Source organism: Trachymyrmex cornetzi, unplaced genomic scaffold, assembly GCF_001594075.2.
Source record: "Trachymyrmex cornetzi isolate Tcor2-1 unplaced genomic scaffold, Tcor1.1 scaffold67, whole genome shotgun sequence".
In the NCBI taxonomy this organism is placed as follows: domain Eukaryota; kingdom Metazoa; phylum Arthropoda; class Insecta; order Hymenoptera; family Formicidae; genus Trachymyrmex; species Trachymyrmex cornetzi.
This window is the reverse complement of record NW_017299992.1, coordinates 2293163-2304508: the sequence shown is the minus strand read 5'-3', so window position 1 is coordinate 2304508 and position 11346 is coordinate 2293163. Positions and strand designations below refer to the sequence as shown.

The 11346-nt window shown below is 40.3% G+C and overlaps 1 protein-coding gene across 3 annotated transcripts in view; it reads right to left on the bottom strand.

Annotated features, from left to right (window-relative positions):
• TfAP-2 (transcription factor AP-2) overlaps nucleotides 1-11346 on the bottom strand; it is a 240846-nt gene that overhangs the window by 146545 nt on the left and 82955 nt on the right. The window lies entirely within an intron of this gene.

Below are 11346 nucleotides of genomic sequence, written 5' to 3'. Positions count from 1 at the left end.
CGCGAGAGACGAGCCGCCCAGATCGACTCGGATTGGCTCGCGCCCAGCACCAGCTTGCGCGCGGCAACTCTCGCGTATAAACCGCCGGATAATGTCGTGGAGATTTTATTTCTCGAATAAAGGATGGGTCGTCTAAAGGATGGGCTATTGCGGGCATCTGCTCCGCGCGCCCCGCCTGCATCGCGATCGCCGCGCCAAGATCTCGCCGCGCGATCGCGATCGCGATGAAATTTCGACGTTCGGTCGGAATTTCGATCTATTACTGCCGTAATGTAAAACTTTTTTCTGCTAATCTCATCAATAATGTATTGCAGCATGAAAGATCAGTTTTTCTTCAAGTTTTGTACGTGAGCGTGATCGATTATGATTATAATATATATGTATAATTCTTTTAATGCAATGATATATATACAAACACAACTTCATCCTATTGCATTAATGCTATGTTTATACAAATTACTAGCGTATAAATATTATTTTTCTTGAACATTGCGATATATTTTTCCTCGTGTAGAATAATATTCCAAATAATTGTAAAGACTTTATTTTTCGTGTAGAATTTTTACTCAAGCTTCTTCTTGAATGCAACAGTCTTTTTCCATGTTACTGTATTCTTTTTTAGATTTCTTAAACAAACTTGACTATCTCTACATAATTGCTTAAACAGAACAACCTCTTCTTTCAAATAATTATACTCTTCTAGATAATATCAATTTTATAAAGACAAGAATTAACAACACGCGATGGATTTATAACATTAATTATAAATTTAATCGATTAATTAGATAAATAAAATGTTGCATTATTCCTTGAGAATACTCTTTAAGCATATGACAAAAAAAACATTGTCAACAATGATTCTGTTATTTCATCGCGTTGAGCCACGATAACTAATAATAAATGACTTTAATTTTTTCAATAGAAATCTCAAAGCTTATAATGTCTTCTTATCGTGATTAAATGTTACTGATTTTGTATTAGTAATGACTTTATAACAAGTTAGACAAGTGACAAGGTGTCGAATTATACTCAAGAAAAAACACGATAATGATAGACGATATTGCTGAGACGATAATAGTATACGTTAACGATATTGCTATAATAGATACGTTAATGATATATTAATGTGGTAATAAAGATCGCATATTTCTGGAAAGTGGTTCTCGCGTCGTTTCATTAATTACACGACCGCATAGCTTCGATTCACGCACTAACCATGCAAACACACCGAATGTGACCAGACCATCATGGTCGACGACCTGATTTCAGCCAAGGGCAATCTTCGAGGGTAGATTTTTTGATCAGCTACCTGAACAATGAACGAATGAATGAAATTCCTTTGGCAGTCCGTAGGACATGCCCTTCCTGTTTTTAATTTTTGGCCTAAGCCCTCGGCCTAAGTCCTAGACGTGCGATGACGTTGATGAAGACACTCGGACGAATCTTCTTTTTGTGCTTTTAATTATCTCCGAAGTCGGACCCCCGAAGAATTAGGGCTCTTTTTATTATTAAAACAGCCCAAGCCCCCCCTCCCCCCGTTTTTTTACGAGAATAGAAAGTGATAACTGAATTTGCGAATGATTCGTAAATTCTCGCTTTAATAAAGAATGTTTTCCTCTCGCAATATTTTTTACAGATTATCTCTTATCTATTTTTCAATAACAACAAAGAGATTTTCTTATTCCAACAATATATTAACAAATTATGTGTGTTAGAATTATTATTTAAAAAATATTTACTTACAACCTTTTATAATTTATGTTATTTGTCTTTTAATTCAAATGCTTACATTTTAAATGTACGTCTGGAAAGTATTAATTTTTTGTTTATTATATTCTTTTTAATATATCATGTAAATACAACAACAGTATATATGTGGTCGTAATTATAAATTGTATACTTTAAATGAATTTTTTTAAATTAAATTAATACTATCTTTACTCACCCTGCCTTTTACATGTCTGTCATAAACAAGTCATCAGAAACGTGCAAATTATATATATGCACAATCAGTAGATACCAATCGGACTTGTTACTTTTCCACTCTCTATCTCGCTCCAAAACGATAACTGTAAAAACAGCCTTTAATATCTATCTTCCGCTGAAGTCAGCCTGTTTTTATTTAGATACTGCACCAACAGTGTATCATGTAATTCTTATGCGATCGGGCTCGTCACTTTATAAACACGTAAGAAAGATTAAGACGCTCTTTACGGGGCCAAACGGATCGAGGTACGAGTGGTATGCGTACGAGGAGCAGCAGGAATTCCAAAGATGAAATTACCTTACGAGGAATTCCTGAATCGGTTATACGAACGCGGCAGTTAGGTCCGAATCGTGACAGCCCAGGGCATGCACGCGAGCTTAGCAAGAAAAATTTCAGATCGACCTGGCGAAATTGGAAGGGAGGCCTTTTAACGAGATACGGTCATCGTTGCGGTCCAACGTGTGGTCATCTTTTTACGATCATTTTTTTCGACGCGTGCACTCACTCCCCTCTCTCTCTCTCTCTCTCTCTCTCTCTCTCTCTCTCTCTCTCTCCCTCCTCTCTCTTGCCCCGCTCGACCGACCGATTGTAATTACTTTTGCGATACTTCATCTCCGCGGCTTTTCAATTGCGCACCTGCTATCGCGCGACCCACGCTTGCAATTTTTTTTTCTCCCGCTACGCTTCACGCGTACACCCATTTGCAGAGACTTTGTTTGTACCGTATCGCATCTATGTAATGCAGTTCGTGTATTTTCGCGAATGCACTATGCGCGATGGAAAATTGTTGTTCACGTTTAATGGGTCACAAACAAACCCGCGTATATTTTCTGCGAGTACCATATCGTGTTCCCCAAGAGTAAACGGCCGTATACGAGTAGCGGCTGACATGGAAAATGTTACGCATCGCAAATCGTGAATAATAAGCATATCGTTATTGTCAAACGAAAGAACTCGAAAATTTGAGATAGAATTGTTTGCCTCATCAAAATGAACGAATCGTTAACTAGGAAAAAGATATTACTTTGACGAACTTATTATATTATGTTTGTATAATAGCGTACGATTTTTTAAACTAAAATAATAAAATACATAATGCACTGTTTTAACTATCTACACTGAGAAAAAAATGCTGTTGATTCAATTAAAGTCTATATTACGGGCTGTCACTAACATAAGTGATTAATTCATGCGTATATTTTATTGATATAAAGGCTTGATTATTGAAATAATAATTTATGCCTTTGTGTCAATAAAAATATACATGAATTAATCACTTATGTCAGTGACAGCCCGTAATATAAACTTTAATTGAATCGACAGCATTTTTTTCTCAGTGTACTATACAATAAAATTATATTTCGTTTGCTTTTTACGCTTAATTACTGAAAACATTAAGGTACGATGAAATTTACTTTAAAAAATAAAATAATTTACCAATACAATGCTCCTTTATGTTTGATGTTATTATACGTAATAATTTGTGATCGTCTCTAAGAAATTTCGAAAAAAAATATTATAAAGCGGATCTTCGCTCTTTAAATTCTTTAAAGTAAAATCTCACACTAAAAAAGTGAAAATTAAGCCAGTCTTGAAAGAGTGACTTAATTTTCAATCTTTAAAAATGAGAGATTTTACTCTTCAGAGAAACCGTTCACTCTAAAAGTTTCAGAAAGTGTGCTTAAATATTTCGGTGTGAATTTATATATACATATCGAATTTTGCAAATCGCGCACCAAAATGTTCTTCAGTCTTGAAACGCATTTCCGAAAATAGGATTATCTCTCTTATAAATTGATTAATTTTCGTCGGTCTAATTTCGAATTGTCAAAAAAAAAATTATAGACAACTGGATGAAAATTCTTCGATCCGTTTCCGAGGCTCATGAAATATATATTTCAGGCCGTCGTTCTGAGATTTCACGCTTACTGTATTGTACAAGCCGATCATCGGCGAAGACGGAGACGAAGACGGAGACGAAGACGTAGTTTCGCTTTGGTACCCGATCTGCTGCGGGACGCGCGGTGCGCGTCTCGGCTACAGAGTATATACATATAGTTCCTGCTCGCGAATTTAAACCGACGCCGACGACGGTATATCTCAGGGCGTAACCAAAGAGGTAGGTAGGTTGGTAGGTAGGTATAAGGGGGATCTTATTGATCTGGTAGCCCGGGGCGTGTCATCCTGGGCTGTTGGCCGCAGGGAGGACCGCGGCTAACCCTAAAGCAAAGGGGGATCCCTGTGGCGTCGCGCATGCGCTCGCGAAACCGTTTTCTCTGCCCAGAGGGCTAACTTACACCAATCACCAGGAGCTAGAAACCCTTTTCGCCGAGGGGCACTCTAAGAACTTCCCTTGGAAAGTTGGAAGGGGAGAAAAACTATATATTTGCTGCTTCACCCCCTTCCCTCCTACCTCTCCTTCCACCACTCTTCCCTCGTTCTCTTCTGCCCTCATCTCTGCTCCAAATCCACCTCTGTTCAAATATCTCGCCCCGTGAAATTTTCCGAAGGTGAAGCGAATGTGAATCAACGTGATAAACTCTTCCGCAAGAGTTTTTGGTAGATCTTATTGTCTACAAAATTATTATTATATCGAGAGAGCGTCACCTATACTCTTTATTGTATGTAGTGAATTTTGTACAAAATTATTTAAGCTTCAACAGCCGTAACATGTTTGAAAGTGACGGACTCTGAAACGACAGAAACTGAAAGATTCTATCTGTTTTAATGTATCAGTCAATCTTAAGAAATAAAATTGAGAAGTGTAGCATAACAGTAACATATATTATTAACTTCAGTAATCTTCAGTAATATGTTTCCCCTCCTTTTTCTTTCCCGATAGAATAGCAGCGGATTAATGAATTTCGATAAAAACGCCAGTGCAAACAGCGCTGACTAACGCCGTGACGCGAAGTTAAATAGAACGCAGGATTTGAAATGCGCATCGCCTACGACTCTAAACCAGTTTCTTCACGCGCCGCACGGCTCATGAAGATATCCCGCCCGTAACATCGTAATTACGGCTGTCAGAATAGTCGTAATTTTACCGAATGCATTCTTACGTCCGTAAGAACCGTGGGGGCCGCACGTCGTATCGACGTGCAGAAGTGTTAAATGGCGCAAGTTTATTGTGGGTAATCGATACCGACGAGTGTGCATACCAGGTGCAAGACCGCGCTCACGTGCATAGAAAAGAGATTGTCGACGGGAACGTATATTCTCTAAGTCCCGGGGTATTTATCATCGTGACAAGGTTCAGGAGTGAGTTATTGCGAATTTACATTACGCATATTTATATCTCTCCCGATGCGCAGAATTATTTCACGTCAGCGCGATACTCGCTGGGAGTTATCGTATAATTTGCACCAAGTGTTATTTCGTGGAGGCCAATTCATTATCGCTGCATGCCGCTTCCGCATTCGTGGACGCGATAAACAGGAGGCATAATGTGTAGGAGAATCCATTTCTTTAAAAATAAAGATCTGACGAAGAAGTCGCAATTGAAAAATCATATTATTATTTATTCAAGATAAAGTCAATGAAGAGATAAGGTTTCACAAAGATACTTTTAAATTTAACGTGAAAACTACTCTCTAAATTTTTTGGAGTAGAATCTCGCTCTAAAGAATAAAAATTGAACCAGCCTTAAAAAAAAAAGATTGGAACGATTTTCAATCTTTAAGAGATTTCACTCTTCAGAGTGATCACTCTAAAAGTTTTAGAGAGTAGATTCAACCTGAACCATTGTTCCCCTAAAAAATCGATTATTACAAGTCGATTTATATAAGCAACGCTTTTGAGAGTTGGAGCGAAAAGTTTCGTTGCTTCAATCGAAATGAAGATGAAAATTAATAAAGATACTCGCGCGTGTTTTTGCGTCACGCCTACCCGATAAAGTTAAAAAAAACTTCGCTCGCAAAGAACGCAACGCTGTCTTCATTTAAAGCCGAACGGCGAAGCACGACCCTTGACTCACGCAGGCACGCACGCACGCATTCATGCACGCACGCGCGTGCACAGGGGTTAACGTAGCGATAACGTTACGGGCTATTAAAGGGAACGTCATCCGCGAAGCGAAGCGCGAGCGGATGGCACGAGGGCGTGAGTGCCGATATTTAACGAGCACGCTAACTATTGGTACTTATCCGCCGTGGTGTTTACACGCACCACGTTATGGACTTCTTTCGAGAGCTGTTCCTTCTTGTTCCTCCGCCTCCGGAGGAAACGTCGGCCCGCGGCGCGCGCGGCAGTCGTAAATCACCATGGAAGTCGGCTTAGTCGGCGTTGCGCTTCTACCGGTCCTGCATGTATACGGGATGCGCCTATCGCGAGGTATCGACCGGAGCTCCGCTCCGAACGGTACGGCTCAAAACAGATCGTATATATTGGTGGAAGGATTTTATTCTTCGGAGAGAGTAGACGGGGCAAATAAGAGTTGGGTCTGAGAAACTCGGACAAGATCAAACAGATTGATAGTTGATCGTGTAACGCTTGAGCGTTTTCAAGTCACAACATTTCTTCAATTTTTTCAGTTATTTTCAGTTCAGGTTATTGAAGTTCAAAATCAGATATTTCGTATATAAAATACCCAAGTCGCTAAATTTAAATTTACATTGATATAGAAATTAATATTAATTTTTACGCACTTACGGACTCTTTAGAGTTCTTTTCACAATTTTATTTTTACTCGGGCTGGTATTCGTAATCAGTTTTTATACCTAAGATCGTTTTAAGTGTAATCTTGAGATGTCATAAACCAATCACAGAGCTGTGTTATTATCATTTCAAGATATTACTTAAGACAATCTTAATAAGAATGGACTATGAATACCAGCTATAGTATTAATCTCTCTATGAAAAAAATTGCAAAGTAAAAACTTGTTTGAAAGAAAGAATGGAGCTTTAACTATACAAAAATATCAAAGTACAAAAATTTATGTATCCTTTTTCATAAAATAATTATAACAGCAACTCATTTAGCGTGCGTTAGATACTTGTGCAATTGTATAATATAAAATATCAACTGATTTTATCTAAAATTAGGTTTTAAAATTGATTCAAATTACTTGACCAGGCAATCGGCATCTTTAAGGGCAGATACCTTTATGGAAATGTAGCACACGTATTCACGTATTCAAATTTGATCGCCACCACTCTGCATAATTATCTAACTATGTATCAGCCACCCAGTATTTATTTTCGCACGGTTGCTTATTAAATTTAAGATCGTGCACTGCTAAATACACGATGATAGCACGGTACGCTAATACGAATTCCAATGCAAATCGCCCGCAAAGATCGTCCCGATCAAGTGACGCTGTGTAACTACCGAACCTAGTTTCGATGTAAACCTACTGAAATACGGTTTTGGTAAATATCGACTTCGATTCCGGCAGTTCGGTTACCGTGTGTGCCGAACTCGGTTTCAGTAAATACACTGGGTGCAGTTAATCGAAAATTTCCGCTATCGATGTCTATTATGACATGCCTACGTTAACTTAGTCAAATTATACAAACTGCAATTTACTACGACAGAAAGTTTGAATGTAAAAATAAACGTAATCGTCGCTAAAATAGAATATGTTACGCCGTTTAAATACAATCTTTATAGATGTACTATTTTCGAAACTAACATCAAACGATGTTAAAAAAAATTATGTGAGAGCAAAATAAAAAATTTTTGCTTAAAAAATAGAAAAAAATCCGATCTAAATTCAAGAAAGATACATGTTTATTTTTTGTAATATATAAGTAGAATATATATTCTGTATTAAAATACAGAAATTTCCACTTAATATTTTTACAAATATAAAAAGAGTTTATATTATAAAAAGTATACATAAATAATAGATAAAGATAAAAGTATATTCAAGAAAGAGTATATAATTATATGAAAGCCATAAATAAAATGTTTTAGAAAGTAAATCGCGCAGACATTGCAAGACACAGATCGAGCAGATTTTGCTTAGGTACTTTCATCAGAAACACATAGCCATCACTCGTTCGTATACGCGTGTGCAAGGAGAAACCCCTAGTCTTGCCTACGGCATTCTAAACTCTTTCCCTCTCTATCTCTCTTCAATGATCGTTATCGTATCTCGATAAATCGGGCGCGGTTTATCGTTAGATACAAGTGTGAAGATAAGCGTCGAGAGCCGTCGTACCCGGTGCGTGTACAGATTGCCGTAAAAGAAAGCGGAAGATATTGTGCGTAGAGACAGGTTGTAATTCGTGTCGAGAGGTGTTTCAAGAAAAGGAATCGGACGATATACAAATGATAGTGGAACTAACTAATAATGGATGAAAATAATTACTGCATCCAGCATCACGTTGAAATTAGTGAGATAAAACGTTCCATGCCTCACTTTCGAGAAAGAAACATATCGTTTGTGCAGGAAGTTTTGATGATCATGATAATTCATGAGAGTCTGTCAAAATTTTCAGCGATCAGAAAAGTTACTATAAAGTCAATAAAAAAATCCCCGAGTAAACCGACATGAGAAAACGACCGAGATTGGAAACGAAATTTTCAATTTAAAATTTATATTATCTTCCTTCCCTCTGAGTAATCTGTTTGATTATTCCTTACGTGACAGAGATTGACGCGAAATAATCGACGCGATCGCGTCATTTCTGGAATTTAGGGTCTATAAGCGGGAGGAGGAAATGGGAGGGAAGCAACGCCGCTCGTCGTTACGTCCGACGCAATCTGGACGCCGAATCTTCGTGGTCCACGAAGCAAGCATCGAGCCGCGGCGAAAAAGATGAGTCGCGATACCTACTCTCGAAAATTCGCAACGGATCCCCGCAGACACCCTCATCAGGAGAGAAAAAAAGGAGGGAAGGGGGGAGACCGACGTTCGTCGCGCCCTTCCTCCCTTCGGCATAATCCACTTCGTGTATCCTCTAGTTGCTATAATGTGTTGTTCGCGATTTCCTTTCGAAGCACGAAGAGCAGAGAGGCGTGCGAGAACGACGAGAAGAAGAACGAGACGACGAGAACGACGCGACGAGGACGAGGACGAGAACGAGGACGAGGACGACAACGACGAAGGGCTGCGAAGAACGAAAGCGTAGAAGGGCGGATGGGGGGGGGGGAGGAGAAGGGTTAGACGTCGGTGCATAATCGATGATCACAGTCATAATAAATGAAGTATGTCTTGGTAGGAGGTGGGTAAGGGTGTAGGGTACCTGACGACGGCCTCGGGCGTCCGCAGGAAGATCATCTTCTCCGGCCGTAATCCGAGGTGTGCGTCGCGTATCGCGTATCCGATCGGAATCTCCGGCGCTCCCCGGGACCGGACCGAAAGTAGCTAATCATAATAACGTGCCGGTACCCTAGTACCCAGGTGCGTGCACGCCCCGCTACGATTACCCGGCATTATAAATTTCAGTTGCCCTCGAACAGACGCGCATACGCTCCTCCGCCCTCCTGCGAACACGCGAAAGAAGTGCACAGCTTCTCTCGTTCTCTCTTTCTCTTCTTGCTCGCTCTCTTGCTGTCTCGGCCTTTTTCACGGTCATCGTGACAGAAATGGTTCTTGGACGAATGGCGAATTACATTGGTATTGTCGCATGCCATCAAGTTTCAAAGATACAAATTTCAAACGAAAAAATAAGCGCAGTTTAATTGAAGAAAGCTTTGTGCAAAAAAGTATTGTATACATATTTTGGACAAATAATGCAAAGGGTGCTGTGAACCGATTTGTATATAGAGACGAATATTGAATAATTTACCAGCATCTGTTATGACGGTTCACGTCTGGAAGCTGCACACTTTTTCACACTTCTGTTATTAAAGGAAGTTAATGAAATTACCCGAGAGCAATTTATCAAATTTATGTACTCGACTACCATTTATGCGATCTTGCGGCGTCCCCTTGCAGCTTTGCAAAACATGTGAAGCCATAAAATGGACGTATCATATTCGCGTCTCGGTATCGCAGCCATCTTTGGCTAAAAGTATTGTATTTTTTTACGCACGTCTATACACAAACTCGCGTATCCAAAAGAGAAATACAACAGAAGAATCTTTATATTTTTATAGTTACACCGCATGAATGCTAAAAATTCATCGTGAAAAACAGAACGTATTTACATGACAGTAAATATAATTTCGTAAAACTGATTATTATATAAATTGAAACAAAAGTCTCTCGTTGTATTTTCATAACCAAAGTATTCACATATTCGATATTAAATAATTCTGTCTGTATTAAAAACTATCTCAAATTTTCTTACTCTTTAAGACAGATAAAAATGTTCAATGGTTCCAAGATATCTTACTTTATACGTTATTCAACCTGTTTCTCATGCAAAGTTGTGCTTGACAAGTTTCTGGATCAAATGAATCAAAGATAGGGACTAGGGAGTCGAACATAGACGACAAAAGAAGGGGAGAGAAGCGAAGAGGTAAAAAGATGAGAGACATCCTATCGAGACAAGGAGCGATGGGACATATGGACAAAGGCGCAGGATGTAAGATCGGAGGATGTAAGCGCGGAAGGGAGAGTCGAGCGGAAAGAAAAGAGGAGAAGCGGAAAAGCAAGCGTATATATACGAACGAACAGCGGCGGAAGGAGACGGGCCCCTCGATCCCGACGAGGCCGAGGGAAGAAGGATCCTCGACGTGAGGAGAGAGGGAGAATCGAGTCGGAGAGGCACCGAAGTTGGAATTGATCGGAGGAGGAAGGATTGCAGGGACGAACGGCGAACGGCGAACGGCGAACGGAACGCGCGGAGGGTCGCCCGCAGCGCAAGCGCCCCTCAGGCGACGTCACATTGATTCCTCCGGGAAGAGCTTACAAAATGGCCGCCGGCGTTCCATTCCTTCCTTGCTATTCGTACGGGGTAGGCTTCCGTCTATCTAGGTCTCTTTGTCTGACGCGGGGGTGGTATGTATGCGCGGATACGGGGCGGCTGCCGTGGCGTCGCGTCGGCGAGGGCGGTGTGAGGAAATCGATGCACCTTGGAGGCACTACGAAACTGCCGTTTCTCTCTCGTATAGTATATAATCTCGCTATAGCTCCAGCCTAGAAGAGACGACGACCGGATGGCTGGCTGGTTGGTTGGCTGGTTGGCTGGTTGGATGGGCGAACGAAGGAGAGTTACCAGCGCGGAGGGAATTGAATTATCAACCGAGGCGGAAGGTGCAACCTCTAAAGATAAACTACCTGCCTAAAGTGAATCTTAATCTGATACTGACGATGTAACCGTTTATCGGATACCACCGGCAAATAAGGTTGCCGCGGCTCACCGGGGTTAGACGACACAGTAGAATGCACAGCTCTCTGTTAGCTGATCGGGAGCAACGCTGCCAATTGCGAGCTACGTTGCACAATGCAGCCTGTGTGAACTGT